Below are 18,131 nucleotides of genomic sequence, written 5' to 3' on the forward strand. Positions count from 1 at the left end.
CGGTGAAATGCCTGTTTCGTTTGTGATTTTCCTTTGTGAAAAACAACTATGCACAGAGTGTTTTGTGCCAATTTTCCATCCTTTTAGATTGACGGAAAGCATTTTACCTACGTAGAAACAGAAAACGAATAGAAAGAGCGTCGCATTGCGTTTAATGAAAGCTTAGGGCGGTCTCGGTGGTACGTTAGTGAAGTTATCTGGGGACACCTTAGCCACGTACATTGTGTTGGAGAGGCACCGAGAATTCATTCAGGAGTTCTCAAAGTTCGAGGACACAGTTGCCTTACACGTAGGCACGGTGGCAGCCGTGGACATGGCAGTGATTTGGAGAATGTTGTACTAGTCGGCTCTTGCTGTGATAATGCTTTGCAACAAATCTCCCCAAAACTCACTTACATAAAGAAGAATCTAGTTTTCTCGGACCTGTGGGCTAGCTGCAGCAGCTCTCTTGTAGACCTCTCGATGGCGGGTGTTGCTCCATGCCGTGGGTCAGTTTGAGGTCTGTCCCGCACACCTTACCGTGGAGCCCAACTGTGAGGCTGCAGGTCCCTGTCCTCTCGCAGAGTTCACTGAAACGTAAGAGGTGAGCCCAACCACACAAGGCCACGTAAGGCCTCTGCGACTCATTGAAGGCCATCGTGTCTTCCCTTGGCCTCCTGGGAACCCCCTGGCCCCAGGATGCAGCTTCGGTAGCCCAGGGCAACCGGCGGAGGGGGGCGGGCGGGGCTGCAGGAGGGTGGAACGCTGAGGTCACAGAGGGTGTGGGTGTGGCCACCTCTGCTGTGACTGAACCAAGGGCGTGGGTGGGGGGCTGGGGGTCCAGGGCAGGGCCCTCAGAGCCCGGTAGGCCCAGGTGGGCGGTGCAAGCACCTAGGCCCAGGCCGAAGAGCGCCTTCTTGGTCTGCGCGGCAGGCCGGCCTCTCGCCTTGCCACTCATTCCGCCCTCCCACTTGAAGTGGGTGTGGCACGCGTCCGCGGAGTACACCTCGCTGCACAGGTAGTCGTGGGACTGGGCGTCGTAGCTTCCTGCGAGGTGGCCGGAGGTCCCGCAGGCGGGTGGGTCCCTGGGACAGACGCGCGGAGCGGCTCCTGCCCGGCCCCCATGAGAACCGTCGCCGTTCCGTAAGGCGGGGCGCCTGCTTCAGAATGTAAATCACGTGTCCGCTCTATGGATACGCTGTTTAGTTTACCAGGCAAGACTTTCTTGGTGAAAGAAGCAGCGTTGGCTTGCATCCTCGAGCAGGCTCCTCATCTGGCTGTGCACTGGTACTCTCTCTCTGGGTGTGCTAGTCCGCAGGGCAGGGCATCCCCTGGGCAGGGTGGAGCGTGATCTCTGCGGCCTCGTCTTGCAGCTCCTTCCTTTCATTCTCAATCATCCTGCCCACAGTGGCCTCCTCTCAGGCCTGCATACTTACAACGGCGCATTGCCCGTGCTGCCCCTCTGCAGGAAGTGTCCCTCTGTTTAGTTTGCAGCTGACTGATGCCGCCTCACCCTTCTCATGTCTTCTCAGGTGTCACTTGGTCAAGAAAGCGTCCCCTTACCTACTCAACTCATCTCGTCTCCCTACCGTAGCTCACGTGACACCACGCACCTCTCGCTTATGGCCGTCATCGCCTTTCGCATCCAGTTTCAGGTAGGTAAGTTTACCCCGTGGCCCGTGAGGAAGAAGAGATCACGCCTGTTTTGCTTACTCTTGATTCCCAGCGACTAGCCCGGTTACTGATAACCTCTGTTAGAGGGAGAAAGGAATGCACCCAATCCCTGGTGAAGCCCCGACCGTTTTCCTTTCTAGTGTCCCTCGTACTCCTCCCTGCCGTCTGTGTCGCCCTTACTCCGCGTCTACCGTTTATGAGTTTACACCTGGGTTACGGTGACTGCTTCGGAGAATCGCATGCCTTTCTACCTCCCTCGCTGCGACCTCTCCTACACCTCCCAGGGCTCTTGGGTTATGCCCTTGCCCTCTTCCGAGCCGTCCGTGGCACCCGCTGTCAACCCCGTACGGCCAAGCTCCTAAGACTGACACTCCAGGCCCTCCGTAATTTGGCTTCAGTTTCACTTTCTAGACGTTTCAAGAAAGAACGGGGTCTAAATATCTGTGCACCTCTGCTCCGTTTCATATCTACCCACGAGGTTAATTTTTTTGTTTCTTCCAGTCCACCTATTTTGCACCTCCGTCTCTGCGAAGACTTCACTGAGAATCCAAGCGATTTCTGGATCCCTTCTCTCCCCTGAAGCTGTAAACAGTTTAACAAGACAGGTGCGGAACTGCCGTAAGGTAATCTACATCTTGTCTCCCTCTCTGGTATCTAACCTCCCTGCGAATGGGGGTACGTCTCCGTGTTCTGTGCGGTTTTCAGCACAGTACTCTCTACACGTAGTGGATATTTGATTTGGTAAGTGACCGAATAAGTGAATGAGTCACCAAGATAAGGGTATTGTCTCATTCTTTCTCGCTTTTTCCACTTCCAAGTTTCTTTAGTTAGTTTCCTCAGACAAAAGGTTTCTTTGTAGCTACACAGTGGCCAGGTCCAGAGAATGTTGCAGATAGCTGCTGAAAACATCCCTCCTCCACTTGAGAATGGCTTGCTCTCCCTCTCAAGCGGAGAGAGCTGGGATTCGATATTTAATTAAGCGCCTCTGTTCACTTGGCATTTAGAGGCACTAGGGGGCGTTAGTGCTCTACACCCGGTGAAATGCCTGTTTCGTTTGTGATTTTCCTTTGTGAAAAACAACTATGCACAGAGTGTTTTGTGCCAATTTTCCATCCTTTTAGATTGACGGAAAGCATTTTACCTACGTAGAAACAGAAAACGAATAGAAAGAGCGTTGCATTGCGTTTAATGAAAGCTTAGGGCGGTCTCGGTGGTACGTTAGTGAAGTTATCTGGGGACACCTTAGCCACGTACATTGTGTTGGAGAGGCACCGAGAATTCATTCAGGAGTTCTCAAAGTTCGAGGACACAGTTGCATTACACGTAGGCACGGTGGCAGCCGTGGACATGGCAGTGATTTGGAGAATGTTGTACTAGTCGGCTCTTGCTGTGATAATGCTTTGCAACAAATCTCCCCAAAACTCACTTACATAAAGAAGAATCTAGTTTTCTCGGACCTGTGGGCTAGCTGCAGCGGCTCTCTTGTAGACCTCTCGATGGCGGGTGTTGCTCCATGCCGTGGGTCAGTTTGAGGTCTGTCCCGCACACCTTACCGTGGAGCCCAACTGTGAGGCTGCAGGTCCCTGTCCTCTCGCAGAGTTCACTGAAACGTAAGAGGTGAGCCCAACCACACAAGGCCACGTAAGGCCTCTGCGACTCATTGAAGGCCATCGTGTCTTCCCTTGGCCTCCTGGGAACCCCCTGGCCCCAGGATGCAGCTTCGGTAGCCCAGGGCAACCGGCGGAGGGGGGCGGGCGGGGCTGCAGGAGGGTGGAACGCTGAGGTCACAGAGGGTGTGGGTGTGGCCACCTCTGCTGTGACTGAACCAAGGGTGTGGGTGGGGGGCTGGGGGTCCAGGGCAGGGCCCTCAGAGCCCGGTAGGCCCAGGGGGGCGGTGCAAGCACCTAGGCCCAGGCCGAAGAGCGCCTTCTTGGTCTGCGCGGCAGGCCGGCCTCTCGCCTTGCCACTCAGGCCGCCCTCCCACTTGAAGTGTGTGTGGCACGCGTCCGCGGAGTACACCTCGCTGCACAGGTAGCCGTGGGACTGGGCGTCGTAGCTTCCTGCGAGGCAGCCGGAGGTCCCGCAGGTGGGTGGGTCCCTGGGACAGACGCGCGGAGCGGCTCCTGCCCGGCCCCCCTGAGAACCGTCGCCGTTCCGTAAGGCGGGGCGCCTGCTTCAGAATGTAAATCACGTGTCCGCTCTATGGATACGCTGTTTAGTTTACCAGGCAAGACTTTCTTGGTGAAAGAAGCAGCGTTGGCTTGCATCCTCGAGCAGGCTTGTCATCTGGCTGTGCACTGGTACTCTCTCTCTGGGTGTGCTAGTCCGCAGGGCAGGGCATCCCCTGGGCAGGGTGGAGCGTGATCTCTGCGGCCTCGTCTTGCAGCTCCTTCCTTTCATTCTCAATCATCCTGCCCACAGTGGCCTCCTCTCAGGCCTGCATACTTACAACGGCGCATTGCCCGTGCTGCCCCTCTGCAGGAAGTGTCCCTCTGTTTAGTTTGCAGCTGACTGATGCCGCCTCACCCTTCTCATGTCTTCTCAGGTGTCACTTGGTCAAGAAAGCATCCCCTTACCTACTCAACTCATCTCGTCTCCCTACCGTAGCTCACGTGACACCACGCACCTCTCGCTTATGGCCGTCATCGCCTTTCGCATCCAGTTTCAGGTAGGTAAGTTTACCCCGTGGCCCGTGAGGAAGAAGAGATCACGCCTGTTTTGCTTACTCTTGATTCCCAGCGACTAGCCCGGTTACTGATAACCTCTGTTAGAGGGAGAAAGGAATGCACCCAATCCCTGGTGAAGCCCCGACCGTTTTCCTTTCTAGTGTCCCTCGTACTCCTCCCTGGCGTCTGTGTCGCCCTTACTCCGCGTCTACCGTTTATGAGTTTACACCTGGGTTACGGTGACTGCTTCGGAGAATCGCATGCCTTTCTACCTCCCTCGCTGCGACCTCTCCTACACCTCCCAGGGCTCTTGGGTTATGCCCTTGCCCTCTTCCGAGCCGTCAGTGGCACCCGCTGTCAACCCCGTACGGCCAAGCTCCTAAGACTGACACTCCAGGCCCTCCGTAATTTGGCTTCAGTTTCACTTTCTAGACGTTTCAAGAAAGAACGGGGTCTAAATATCTGTGCACCTCTGCTCCGTTTCATATCTACCCACGAGGTTAATTTTTTTGTTTCTTCCAGTCCACCTATTTTGCACCTCCGTCTCTGCGAAGACTTCACTGAGAATCCAAGCGATTTCTGGATCCCTTCTCTCCCCTGAAGCTGTAAACAGTTTAACAAGACAGGTGCGGAACTGCCGTAAGGTAATCTACATCTTGTCTCCCTCTCTGGTATCTAACCTCCCTGCGAATGGGGGTATGTCTCCGTGTCCTGTGCGGTTTTCAGCACAGTACTCTCTACACGTAGTGGATATTTGATTTGGTAAGTGACCGAATAAGTGAATGAGTCACCAAGATAAGGGTATTGTCTCATTCTTTCTCGCTTTTTCCACTTCCAAGTTTCTTTAGTTAGTTTCCTCAGACAAAAGGTTTCTTTGTAGCTACACAGTGGCCAGGTCCAGAGAATGTTGCAGATAGCTGCTGAAAACATCCCTCCTCCACTTGAGAATGGCTTGCTCTCCCTCTCAAGCGGAGAGAGCTGGGATTCGATATTTAATTAAGCGCCTCTGTTCACTTGGCATTTAGAGGCACTAGGGGGCGTTAGTGCTCTACACCCGGTGAAATGCCTGTTTCGTTTGTGATTTTCCTTTGTGAAAAACAACTATGCACAGAGTGTTTTGTGCCAATTTTCCATCCTTTTAGATTGACGGAAAGCATTTTACCTACGTAGAAACAGAAAACGAATAGAAAGAGCGTCGCATTGCGTTTAATGAAAGCTTAGGGCGGTCTCGGTGGTACGTTAGTGAAGTTATCTGGGGACACCTTAGCCACGTACATTGTGTTGGAGAGGCACCGAGAATTCATTCAGGAGTTCTCAAAGTTCGAGGACACAGTTGCCTTACACGTAGGCACGGTGGCAGCCGTGGACATGGCAGTGATTTGGAGAATGTTGTACTAGTCGGCTCTTGCTGTGATAATGCTTTGCAACAAATCTCCCCAAAACTCACTTACATAAAGAAGAATCTAGTTTTCTCGGACCTGTGGGCTAGCTGCAGCGGCTCTCTTGTAGACCTCTCGATGGCGGGTGTTGCTCCATGCCGTGGGTCAGTTTGAGGTCTGTCCCGCACACCTTACCGTGGAGCCCAACTGTGAGGCTGCAGGTCCCTGTCCTCTCGCAGAGTTCACTGAAACGTAAGAGGTGAGCCCAACCACACAAGGCCACGTAAGGCCTCTGCGACTCATTGAAGGCCATCGTGTCTTCCCTTGGCCTCCTGGGAACCCCCTGGCCCCAGGATGCAGCTTCGGTAGCCCAGGGCAACCGGCGGAGGGGGGCGGGCGGGGCTGCAGGAGGGTGGAACGCAGAGGTCACAGAGGGTGTGGGTGTGGCCACCTCTACTGTGACTGAACCAAGGGCGTGGGTGGGGGGCTGGGGGTCCAGGGCAGGGCCCTCAGAGCCCGGTAGGCCCAGGGGAGCGGCGCAAGCACCTAGGCCCAGGCCGAAGAGCGCCTTCTTGGTCTGCGCGGCAGGCAGGCCTCTCGCCTTGCCACTCAGGCCGCCCAACCACTTGAAGTGTGTGTGGCACGCGTCCGCGGAGTACACCTCGCTGCACAGGTAGCCGTGGGACTGGGCGTCGTAGCTTCCTGCGAGGCGGCCGGAGGTCCCGCAGGCGGGTGGGTCCCTGGGACAGACGCGCGGAGCGGCTCCTGCCCGGCCCCCCTGAGAACCGTCGCCGTTCCGTAAGGCGGGGCGCCTGCTTCAGAATGTAAATCACGTGTCCGCTCTATGGATACGCTGTTTAGTTTACCAGGCAAGACTTTCTTGGTGAAAGAAGCAGCGTTGGCTTGCATCGTCGAGCAGGCTTGTCATCTGGCTGTGCACTGGTACTCTCTCTCTGGGTGTGCTAGTCCGCAGGGCAGGGCATCCCCTGGGCAGGGTGGAGCGTGATCTCTGCGGCCTCGTCTTGCAGCTCCTTCCTTTCATTCTCAATCATCCTGCCCACAGTGGCCTCCTCTCAGGCCTGCATACTTACAACGGCGCATTGCCCGTGCTGCCCCTCTGCAGGAAGTGTCCCTCTGTTTAGTTTGCAGCTGACTGATGCCGCCTCACCCTTCTCATGTCTTCTCAGGTGTCACTTGGTCAAGAAAGCGTCCCCTTACCTACTCAACTCATCTCGTCTCCCTACCGTAGCTCACGTGACACCACGCACCTCTCGCTTATGGCCGTCATCGCCTTTCGCATCCAGTTTCAGGTAGGTAAGTTTACCCCGTGGCCCGTGAGGAAGAAGAGATCACGCCTGTTTTGCTTACTCTTGATTCTCAGCGACTAGCCCGGTTACTGATAACCTCTGTTAGAGGGAGAAAGGAATGCACCCAATCCCTGGTGAAGCCCCGACCGTTTTCCTTTCTAGTGTCCCTCGTACTCCTCCCTGCCGTCTGTGTCGCCCTTACTCCGCGTCTACCGTTTATGAGTTTACACCTGGGTTACGGTGACTGCTTCGGAGAATCGCATGCCTTTCTACCTCCCTCGCTGCGACCTCTCCTACACCTCCCAGGGCTCTTGGGTTATGCCCTTGCCCTCTTCCGAGCCGTCCGTGGCACCCGCTGTCAACCCCGTACGGCCAAGCTCCTAAGACTGACACTCCAGGCCCTCCGTAATTTGGCTTCAGTTTCACTTTCTAGACGTTTCAAGAAAGAACGGGGTCTAAATATCTGTGCACCTCTGCTCCGTTTCACATCTACCCACGAGGTTAATTTTTTTGTTTCTTCCAGTCCACCTATTTTGCACCTCCGTCTCTGCGAAGACTTCACTGAGAATCCAAGCGATTTCTGGATCCCTTCTCTCCCCTGAAGCTGTAAACAGTTTAACAAGACAGGTGCGGAACTGCCGTAAGGTAATCTACATCTTGTCTCCCTCTCTGGTATCTAACCTCCCTGCGAATGGGGGTACGTCTCCGTGTCCTGTGCGGTTTTCAGCACAGTACTCTCTACACGTAGTGGATATTTGATTTGGTAAGTGACCGAATAAGTGAATGAGTCACCAAGATAAGGGTATTGTCTCATTCTTTCTCGCTTTTTCCACTTCCAAGTTTCTTTAGTTAGTTTCCTCAGACAAAAGGTTTCTTTGTAGCTACACAGTGGCCAGGTCCAGAGAATGTTGCAGATAGCTGCTGAAAACATCCCTCCTCCACTTGAGAATGGCTTGCTCTCCCTCTCAAGCGGAGAGAGCTGGGATTCGATATTTAATTAAGCGCCTCTGTTCACTTGGCATTTAGAGGCACTAGGGGGCGTTAGTGCTCTACACCCGGTGAAATGCCTGTTTCGCTTGTGATTTTCCTTTGTGAAAAAGAACTATGCACAGAGTGTTTTGTGCCAATTTTCCATCCTTTTAGATTGACGGAAAGCATTTTACCTACGTAGAAACAGAAAACGAATAGAAAGAGCGTCGCATTGCGTTTAATGAAAGCTTAGGGCGGTCTCGGTGGTACGTTAGTGAAGTTATCTGGGGACACCTTAGCCACGTACATTGTGTTGGAGAGGCACCGAGAATTCATTCAGGAGTTCTCAAAGTTCGAGGACACAGTTGCCTTACACGTAGGCACGGTGGCAGCCGTGGACATGGCAGTGATTTGGAGAATGTTGTACTAGTCGGCTCTTGCTGTGATAATGCTTTGCAACAAATCTCCCCAAAACTCACTTACATAAAGAAGAATCTAGTTTTCTCGGACCTGTGGGCTAGCTGCAGCGGCTCTCTTGTAGACCTCTCGATGGCGGGTGTTGCTCCATGCCGTGGGTCAGTTTGAGGTCTGTCCCGCACACCTTACCGTGGAGCCCAACTGTGAGGCTGCAGGTCCCTGTCCTCTCGCAGAGTTCACTGAAACGTAAGAGGTGAGCCCAACCACACAAGGCCACGTAAGGCCTCTGCGACTCATTGAAGGCCATCGTGTCTTCCCTTGGCCTCCTGGGAACCCCCTGGCCCCAGGATGCAGCTTCGGTAGCCCAGGGCAACCGGCGGAGGGGGGCGGGCGGGGCTGCAGGAGGGTGGAACGCAGAGGTCACAGAGGGTGTGGGTGTGGCCACCTCTGCTGTGACTGAACCAAGGGCGTGGGTGGGGGGCTGGGGGTCCAGGGCAGGGCCCTCAGAGCCCGGTAGGCCCAGGGGGGCGGCGCAAGCACCTAGGCCCAGGCCGAAGAGCGCCTTCTTGGTCTGCACGGCAGGCCGGCCTCTCGCCTTGCCACTCAGGCCGCCCTCCCACTTGAAGTGGGTGTGGCACGCGTCCGCGGAGTACACCTCGCTGCACAGGTAGCCGTGGGACTGGGCGTCGTAGCTTCCTGCGAGGCGGCCGGAGGTCCCGCAGGCGGGTGGGTCCCTGGGACAGACGTGCGGAGCGGCTCCTGCCCGGCCCCCCTGAGAACCGTCGCCATTCCGTAAGGCGGGGCGCCTGCTTCAGAATGTAAATCACGTGTCCGCTCTATGGATACGCTGTTTAGTTTACCAGGCAAGACTTTCTTGGTGAAAGAAGCAGCGTTGGCTTGCATCGTCGAGCAGGCTTGTCATCTGGCTGTGCACTGGTACTCTCTCTCTGGGTGTGCTAGTCCGCAGGGCAGGGCATCCCCTGGGCAGGGTGGAGCGTGATCTCTGCGGCCTCGTCTTGCAGCTCCTTCCTTTCATTCTCAATCATCCTGCCCACAGTGGCCTCCTCTCAGGCCTGCATACTTACAACGGCGCATTGCCCGTGCTGCCCCTCTGCAGGAAGTGTCCCTCTGTTTAGTTTGCAGCTGACTGATGCCGCCTCACCCTTCTCATCTCTTCTCAGGTGTCACTTGGTCAAGAAAGCGTCCCCTTACCTACTCAACTCATCTCGTCTCCCTACCGTAGCTCACGTGACACCACGCACCTCTCGCTTATGGCCGTCATCGCCTTTCGCATCCAGTTTCAGGTAGGTAAGTTTACCCCGTGGCCCGTGAGGAAGAAGAGATCACGCCTGTTTTGCTTACTCTTGATTCCCAGCGACTAGCCCGGTTACTGATAACCTCTGTTAGAGGGAGAAAGGAATGCACCCAATCCCTGGTGAAGCCCCGACCGTTTTCCTTTCTAGTGTCCCTCGTACTCCTCCCTGCCGTCTGTGTCGCCCTTACTCCGCGTCTACCGTTTATGAGTTTACACCTGGGTTACGGTGACTGCTTCGGAGAATCGCATGCCTTTCTACCTCCCTCGCTGCGACCTCTCCTACACCTCCCAGGGCTCTTGGGTTATGCCCTTGCCCTCTTCCGAGCCGTCCGTGGCACCCGCTGTCAACCCCGTACGGCCAAGCTCCTAAGACTGACACTCCAGGCCCTCCGTAATTTGGCTTCAGTTTCACTTTCTAGACGTTTCAAGAAAGAACGGGGTCTAAATATCTGTGCACCTCTGCTCCGTTTCACATCTACCCACGAGGTTAATTTTTTTGTTTCTTCCAGTCCACCTATTTTGCACCTCCGTCTCTGCGAAGACTTCACTGAGAATCCAAGCGATTTCTGGATCCCTTCTCTCCCCTGAAGCTGTAAACAGTTTAACAAGACAGGTGCGGAACTGCCGTAAGGTAATCTACATCTTGTCTCCCTCTCTGGTATCTAACCTCCCTGCGAATGGGGGTACGTCTCCGTGTTCTGTGCGGTTTTCAGCACAGTACTCTCTACACGTAGTGGATATTTGATTTGGTAAGTGACCGAATAAGTGAATGAGTCACCAAGATAAGGGTATTGTCTCATTCTTTCTCGCTTTTTCCACTTCCAAGTTTCTTTAGTTAGTTTCCTCAGACAAAAGGTTTCTTTGTAGCTACACAGTGGCCAGGTCCAGAGAATGTTGCAGATAGCTGCTGAAAACATCCCTCCTCCACTTGAGAATGGCTTGCTCTCCCTCTCAAGCGGAGAGAGCTGGGATTCGATATTTAATTAAGCGCCTCTGTTCACTTGGCATTTAGAGGCACTAGGGGGCGTTAGTGCTCTACACCCGGTGAAATGCCTGTTTCGCTTGTGATTTTCCTTTGTGAAAAACAACTATGCACAGAGTGTTTTGTGCCAATTTTCCATCCTTTTAGATTGACGGAAAGCATTTTACCTACGTAGAAACAGAAAACGAATAGAAAGAGCGTTGCATTGCGTTTAATGAAAGCTTAGGGCGGTCTCGGTGGTACGTTAGTGAAGTTATCTGGGGACACCTTAGCCACGTACATTGTGTTGGAGAGGCACCGAGAATTCATTCAGGAGTTCTCAAAGTTCGAGGACACAGTTGCCTTACACGTAGGCACGGTGGCAGCCGTGGACATGGCAGTGATTTGGAGAATGTTGTACTAGTCGGCTCTTGCTGTGATAATGCTTTGCAACAAATCTCCCCAAAACTCACTTACATAAAGAAGAATCTAGTTTTCTCGGACCTGTGGGCTAGCTGCAGCGGCTCTCTTGTAGACCTCTCGATGGCGGGTGTTGCTCCATGCCGTGGGTCAGTTTGAGGTCTGTCCCGCACACCTTACCGTGGAGCCCAACTGTGAGGCTGCAGGTCCCTGTCCTCTCGCAGAGTTCACTGAAACGTAAGAGGTGAGCCCAACCACACAAGGCCACGTAAGGCCTCTGCGACTCATTGAAGGCCATCGTGTCTTCCCTTGGCCTCCTGGGAACCCCCTGGCCCCAGCATGCAGCTTCGGTAGCCCAGAGCAACCGGCGGAGGGGGGCGGGCGGGGCTGCAGGAGGGTGGAACGCGGAGGTCACAGAGGGTGTGGGTGTGGCCACCTCTGCTGTGACTGAACCAAGGGTGTGGGTGGGGGGCTGGGGTTCCAGGGCAGGGCCCTCAGAGCCCGGTAGGCCCAGGGGGGCGGCACAAGCACCTAGGCCCAGGTTGAAGAGCGCCTTCTTGGTCTGCGCGGCAGGCCGGCCTCTCGCCTTGCCACTCAGGCCGCCCTCCCACTTGAAGTGTGTGTGGCACGCGTCCGCGGAGTACACCTCACTGCACAGGTAGCCGTGGGACTGGGCGTCGTAGCTTCCTGCGAGACGGCCGGAGGTCCCGCAGGCGGGTGGGTCCCTGGGACAGACGCGCGGAGCGGCTCCTGCCCGGCCCCCCTGAGAACCGTCGCCGTTCCGTAAGGCGGGGTGCCTGCTTCAGAATGTAAATCACGTGTCCGCTCTATGGATACGCTGTTTAGTTTACCAGGCAAGACTTTCTTGGTGAAAGAAGCAGCGTTGGCTTGCATCGTCGAGCAGGCTTCTCATCTGGCTGTGCACTGGTACTCTCTCTCTGGGTGTGCTAGTCCGCAGGGCAGGGCATCCCCTGGGCAGGGTGGAGCGTGATCTCTGCGGCCTCGTCTTGCAGCTCCTTCCTTTCATTCTCAATCATCCTGCCCACAGTGGCCTCCTCTCAGGCCTGCATACTTACAACGGCGCATTGCCCGTGCTGCCCCTCTGCAGGAAGTGTCCCTCTGTTTAGTTTGCAGCTGACTGATGCCGCCTCACCCTTCTCATGTCTTCTCAGGTGTCACTTGGTCAAGAAAGCGTCCCCTTACCTACTCAACTCATCTCGTCTCCCTACCGTAGCTCACGTGACACCACGCACCTCTCGCTTATGGCCGTCATCGCCTTTCGCATCCAGTTTCAGGTAGGTAAGTTTACCCCGTGGCCCGTGAGGAAGAAGAGATCACGCCTGTTTTGCTTACTCTTGATTCCCAGCGACTAGCCCGGTTACTGATAACCTCTGTTAGAGGGAGAAAGGAATGCACCCAATCCCTGGTGAAGCCCCGACCGTTTTCCTTTCTAGTGTCCCTCGTACTCCTCCCTGCCGTCTGTGTCGCCCTTACTCCGCGTCTACCGTTTATGAGTTTACACCTGGGTTACGGTGACTGCTTCGGAGAATCGCATGCCTTTCTACCTCCCTCGCTGCGACCTCTCCTACACCTCCCAGGGCTCTTGGGTTATGCCCTTGCCCTCTTCCGAGCCATCCGTGGCACCCGCTGTCTACCCCGTACGGCCAAGCTCCTAAGACTGACACTCCAGGCCCTCCGTAATTTGGCTTCAGTTTCACTTTCTAGACGTTTCAAGAAAGAACGGGGTCTAAATATCTGTGCACCTCTGCTCCGTTTCACATCTACCCACGAGGTTAATTTTTTTGTTTCTTCCAGTCCACCTATTTTGCACCTCCGTCTCTGCGAAGACTTCACTGAGAATCCAAGCGATTTCTGGATCCCTTCTCTCCCCTGAAGCTGTAAACAGTTTAACAAGACAGGTGCGGAACTGCCGTAAGGTAATCTACATCTTGTCTCCCTCTCTGGTATCTAACCTCCCTGCGAATGGGGGTACGTCTCCGTGTTCTGTGCGGTTTTCAGCACAGTACTCTCTACACGTAGTGGATATTTGATTTGGTAAGTGACCGAATAAGTGAATGAGTCACCAAGATAAGGGTATTGTCTCATTCTTTCTCGCTTTTTCCACTTCCAAGTTTCTTTAGTTAGTTTCCTCAGACAAAACGTTTCTTTGTAGCTACACAGTGGCCAGGTCCAGAGAATGTTGCAGATAGCTGCTGAAAACATCCCTCCTCCACTTGAGAATGGCTTGCTCTCCCTCTCAAGCGGAGAGAGCTGGGATTCGATATTTAATTAAGCGCCTCTGTTCACTTGGCATTTAGAGGCACTAGGGGGCGTTAGTGCTCTACACCCGGTGAAATGCCTGTTTCGTTTGTGATTTTCCTTTGTGAAAAACAACTATGCACAGAGTGTTTTGTGCCAATTTTCCATCCTTTTAGATTGACGGAAAGCATTTTACCTACGTAGAAACAGAAAACGAATAGAAAGAGCGTCGCATTGCGTTTAATGAAAGCTTAGGGCGGTCTCGGTGGTACGTTAGTGAAGTTATCTGGGGACACCTTAGCCACGTACATTGTGTTGGAGAGGCACCGAGAATTCATTCAGGAGTTCTCAAAGTTCGAGGACACAGTTGCCTTACACGTAGGCACGGTGGCAGCCGTGGACATGGCAGTGATTTGGAGAATGTTGTACTAGTCGGCTCTTGCTGTGATAATGCTTTGCAACAAATCTCCCCAAAACTCACTTACATAAAGAAGAATCTAGTTTTCTCGGACCTGTGGGCTAGCTGCAGCAGCTCTCTTGTAGACCTCTCGATGGCGGGTGTTGCTCCATGCCGTGGGTCAGTTTGAGGTCTGTCCCGCACACCTTACCGTGGAGCCCAACTGTGAGGCTGCAGGTCCCTGTCCTCTCGCAGAGTTCACTGAAACGTAAGAGGTGAGCCCAACCACACAAGGCCACATAAGGCCTCTGCGACTCATTGAAGGCCATCGTGTCTTCCCTTGGCCTCCTGGGAACCCCCTAGCCCCAGGATGCAGCTTCGGTAGCCCAGGGCAACCGGCGGAGGGGGGCGGGCGGGGCTGCAGGGGCGTGGAACGCTGAGGTCACAGAGGGTGTGGGTGTGGCCACCTCTGCTGTGACTGAACCAAGGGCGTGGGTGGGGGGCTGGGGGTCCAGGGCAGGGCCCTCAGAGCCCGGTAGGCCCAGGGGGGTGGTGCAAGCACCTAGGCCCAGGCCGAAGAGCGACTTCTTGGTCTGCGCGGCAGGCCGGCCTCTCGCCTTGCCACTCAGGCCGCCCTCCCACTTGAAGTGTGTGTGGCACGCGTCCGCGGAGTACACCTCGCTGCACAGGTAGCCGTGGGACTGGGCGTCGTAGCTTCCTGCGAGGCAGCCGGAGGTCCCGCAGGCGGGTGGGTCCCTGGGACAGACGCGCGGAGCGGCTCCTGCCCGGCCCCCCTGAGAACCGTCGCCGTTCCGTAAGGCGGGGCGCCTGCTTCAGAATGTAAATCACGTGTCCGCTCTATGGATACGCTGTTTAGTTTACCAGGCAAGACTTTCTTGGTGAAAGAAGCAGCGTTGGCTTGCATCCTCGAGCAGGCTTGTCATCTGGCTGTGCACTGGTACTCTCTCTCTGGGTGTGCTAGTCCGCAGGGCAGGGCATCCCCTGGGCAGGGTGGAGCGTGATCTTTGCAGCCTCGTCTTGCAGCTCCTTCCTTTCATTCTCAATCATCCTGCCCACAGTGGCCTCCTCTCAGGCCTGCATACTTACAACGGCGCATTGCCCGTGCTGCCCCTCTGCAGGAAGTGTCCCTCTGTTTAGTTTGCAGCTGACTGATGCCGCCTCACCCTTCTCATGTCTTCTCAGGTGTCACTTGGTCAAGAAAGCGTCCCCTTACCTACTCAACTCATCTCGTCTCCCTACCGTAGCTCACGTGACACCACGCACCTCTCGCTTATGGCCGTCATCGCCTTTCGCATCCAGTTTCAGGTAGGTAAGTTTACCCCGTGGCCCGTGAGGAAGAAGAGATCACGCCTGTTTTGCTTACTCTTGATTCCCAGCGACTAGCCTGGTTACTGATAACCTCTGTTAGAGGGAGAAAGGAATGCACCCAATCCCTGGTGAAGCCCCGACCGTTTTCCTTTCTAGTGTCCCTCGTACTCCTCCCTGCCGTCTGTGTCGCCCTTACTCCGCGTCTACCGTTTATGAGTTTACACCTGGGTTACGGTGACTGCTTCGGAGAATCGCATGCCTTTCTACCTCCCTCGCTGCGACCTCTCCTACACCTCCCAGGGCTCTTGGGTTATGCCCTTGCCCTCTTCCGAGCCGTCCGTGGCACCCGCTGTCAACCCCGTACGGCCAAGCTCCTAAGACTGACACTCCAGGCCCTCCGTAATTTGGCTTCAGTTTCACTTTCTAGACGTTTCAAGAAAGAACGGGGTCTAAATATCTGTGCACCTCTGCTCCGTTTCATATCTACCCACGAGGTTAATTTTTTTGTTTCTTCCAGTCCACCTATTTTGCACCTCCGTCTCTGCGAAGACTTCACTGAGAATCCAAGCGATTTCTGGATCCCTTCTCTCCCCTGAAGCTGTAAACAGTTTAACAAGACAGGTGCGGAACTGCCGTAAGGTAATCTACATCTTGTCTCCCTCTCTGGTATCTAACCTCCCTGCGAATGGGGGTACGTCTCCGTGTTCTGTGCGGTTTTCAGCACAGTACTCTCTACACGTAGTGGATATTTGATTTGGTAAGTGACCGAATAAGTGAATGAGTCACCAAGATAAGGGTATTGTCTCATTCTTTCTCGCTTTTTCCACTTCCAAGTTTCTTTAGTTAGTTTCCTCAGACAAAAGGTTTCTTTGTAGCTACACAGTGGCCAGGTCCAGAGAATGTTGCAGATAGCTGCTGAAAACATCCCTCCTCCACTTGAGAATGGCTTGCTCTCCCTCTCAAGCGGAGAGAGCTGGGATTCGATATTTAATTAAGCGCCTCTGTTCACTTGGCATTTAGAGGCACTAGGGGGCGTTAGTGCTCTACACCCGGTGAAATGCCTGTTTCGCTTGTGATTTTCCTTTGTGAAAAACAACTATGCACAGAGTGTTTTGTGCCAATTTTCCATCCTTTTAGATTGACGGAAAGCATTTTACCTACGTAGAAACAGAAAAGGAATAGAAAGAGCGTTGCATTGCGTTTAATGAAAGCTTAGGGCGGTCTCGGTGGTACGTTAGTGAAGTTATCTGGGGACACCTTAGCCACGTACATTGTGTTGGAGAGGCACCGAGAATTCATTCAGGAGTTCTCAAAGTTCGAGGACACAGTTGCCTTACACGTAGGCACGGTGGCAGCCGTGGACATGGCAGTGATTTGGAGAATGTTGTACTAGTCGGCTCTTGCTGTGATAATGCTTTGCAACAAATCTCCCCAAAACTCACTTACATAAAGAAGAATCTAGTTTTCTCGGACCTGTGGGCTAGCTGCAGCGGCTCTCTTGTAGACCTCTCGATGGCGGGTGTTGCTCCATGCCGTGGGTCAGTTTGAGGTCTGTCCCGCACACCTTACCGTGGAGCCCAACTGTGAGGCTGCAGGTCCCTGTCCTCTCGCAGAGTTCACTGAAACGTAAGAGGTGAGCCCAACCACACAAGGCCACGTAAGGCCTCTGCGACTCATTGAAGGCCATCGTGTCTTCCCTTGGCCTCCTGGGAACCCCCTGGCCCCAGGATGCAGCTTCGGTAGCCCAGGGCAACCGGCGGAGGGGGGCGGGCGGGGCTGCAGGAGGGTGGAACGCGGAGGTCACAGAGGGTGTGGGTGTGGCCACCTCTGCTGTGACTGAACCAAGGGCGTGGGTGGGGGGCTGGGGTTCCAGGGCAGGGCCCTCAGAGCCCGGTAGGCCCAGGGGGGCGGCGCAAGCACCTAGGCCCAGGCCGAAGAGCGCCTTCTTGGTCTGCGCGGCAGGCCGGCCTCTCGCCTTGCCACTCAGGCCGCCCTCCCACTTGAAGTGTGTGTGGCACGCGTCCGTGGAGTACACCTCACTGCACAGGTAGCCGTGGGACTGGGCGTCGTAGCTTCCTGCGAGGCGGCCGGAGGTCCCGCAGGCGGGTGGGTCCCTGGGACAGACGCGCGGAGCGGCTCCTGCCCGGCCCCCCTGAGAACCGTCGCCGTTCCGTAAGGCGGGGCGCCTGCTTCAGAATGTAAATCACGTGTCCGCTCTATGGATACGCTGTTTAGTTTACCAGGCAAAACTTTCTTGGTGAAAGAAGCAGCGTTGGCTTGCATCGTCGAGCAGGCTTGTCATCTGGCTGTGCACTGGTACTCTCTCTCTGGGTGTGCTAGTCCGCAGGGCAGGGCATCCCCTGGGCAGGGTGGAGCGTGATCTCTGTGGCCTCGTCTTGCAGCTCCTTCCTTTCATTCTCAATCATCCTGCCCACAGTGGCCTCCTCTCAGGCCTGCATACTTACAATGGCGCATTGCCCGTGCTGCCCCTCTGCAGGAAGTGTCCCTCTGTTTAGTTTGCAGCTGACTGATGCCGCCTCACCCTTCTCATGTCTTCTCAGGTGTCACTTGGTCAAGAAAGCGTCCCCTTACCTACTCAACTCATCTCGTCTCCCTACCGTAGCTCACGTGACACCACGCACCTCTCGCTTATGGCCGTCATCGCCTTTCGCATCCAGTTTCAGGTAGGTAAGTTTACCCCGTGGCCCGTGAGGAAGAAGAGATCACGCCTGTTTTGCTTACTCTTGATTCCCAGCGACTAGCCCGGTTACTGATAACCTCTGTTAGAGGGAGAAAGGAATGCACCCAATCCCTGGTGAAGCCCCGACCGTTTTCCTTTCTAGTGTCCCTCGTACTCCTCCCTGCCGTCTGTGTCGCCCTTACTCCGCGTCTACCGTTTATGAGTTTACACCTGGGTTACGGTGACTGCTTCGGAGAATCGCATGCCTTTCTACCTCCCTCGCTGCGACCTCTCCTACACCTCCCAGGGCTCTTGGGTTATGCCCTTGCCCTCTTCCGAGCCGTCCGTGGCACCCGCTGTCAACCCCGTACGGCCAAGC

Source organism: Leucopleurus acutus, assembly GCF_964270905.1.
Source record: "Leucopleurus acutus genome assembly, chromosome: 2".
In the NCBI taxonomy this organism is placed as follows: Eukaryota; Metazoa; Chordata; class Mammalia; order Artiodactyla; family Delphinidae; genus Leucopleurus; species Leucopleurus acutus.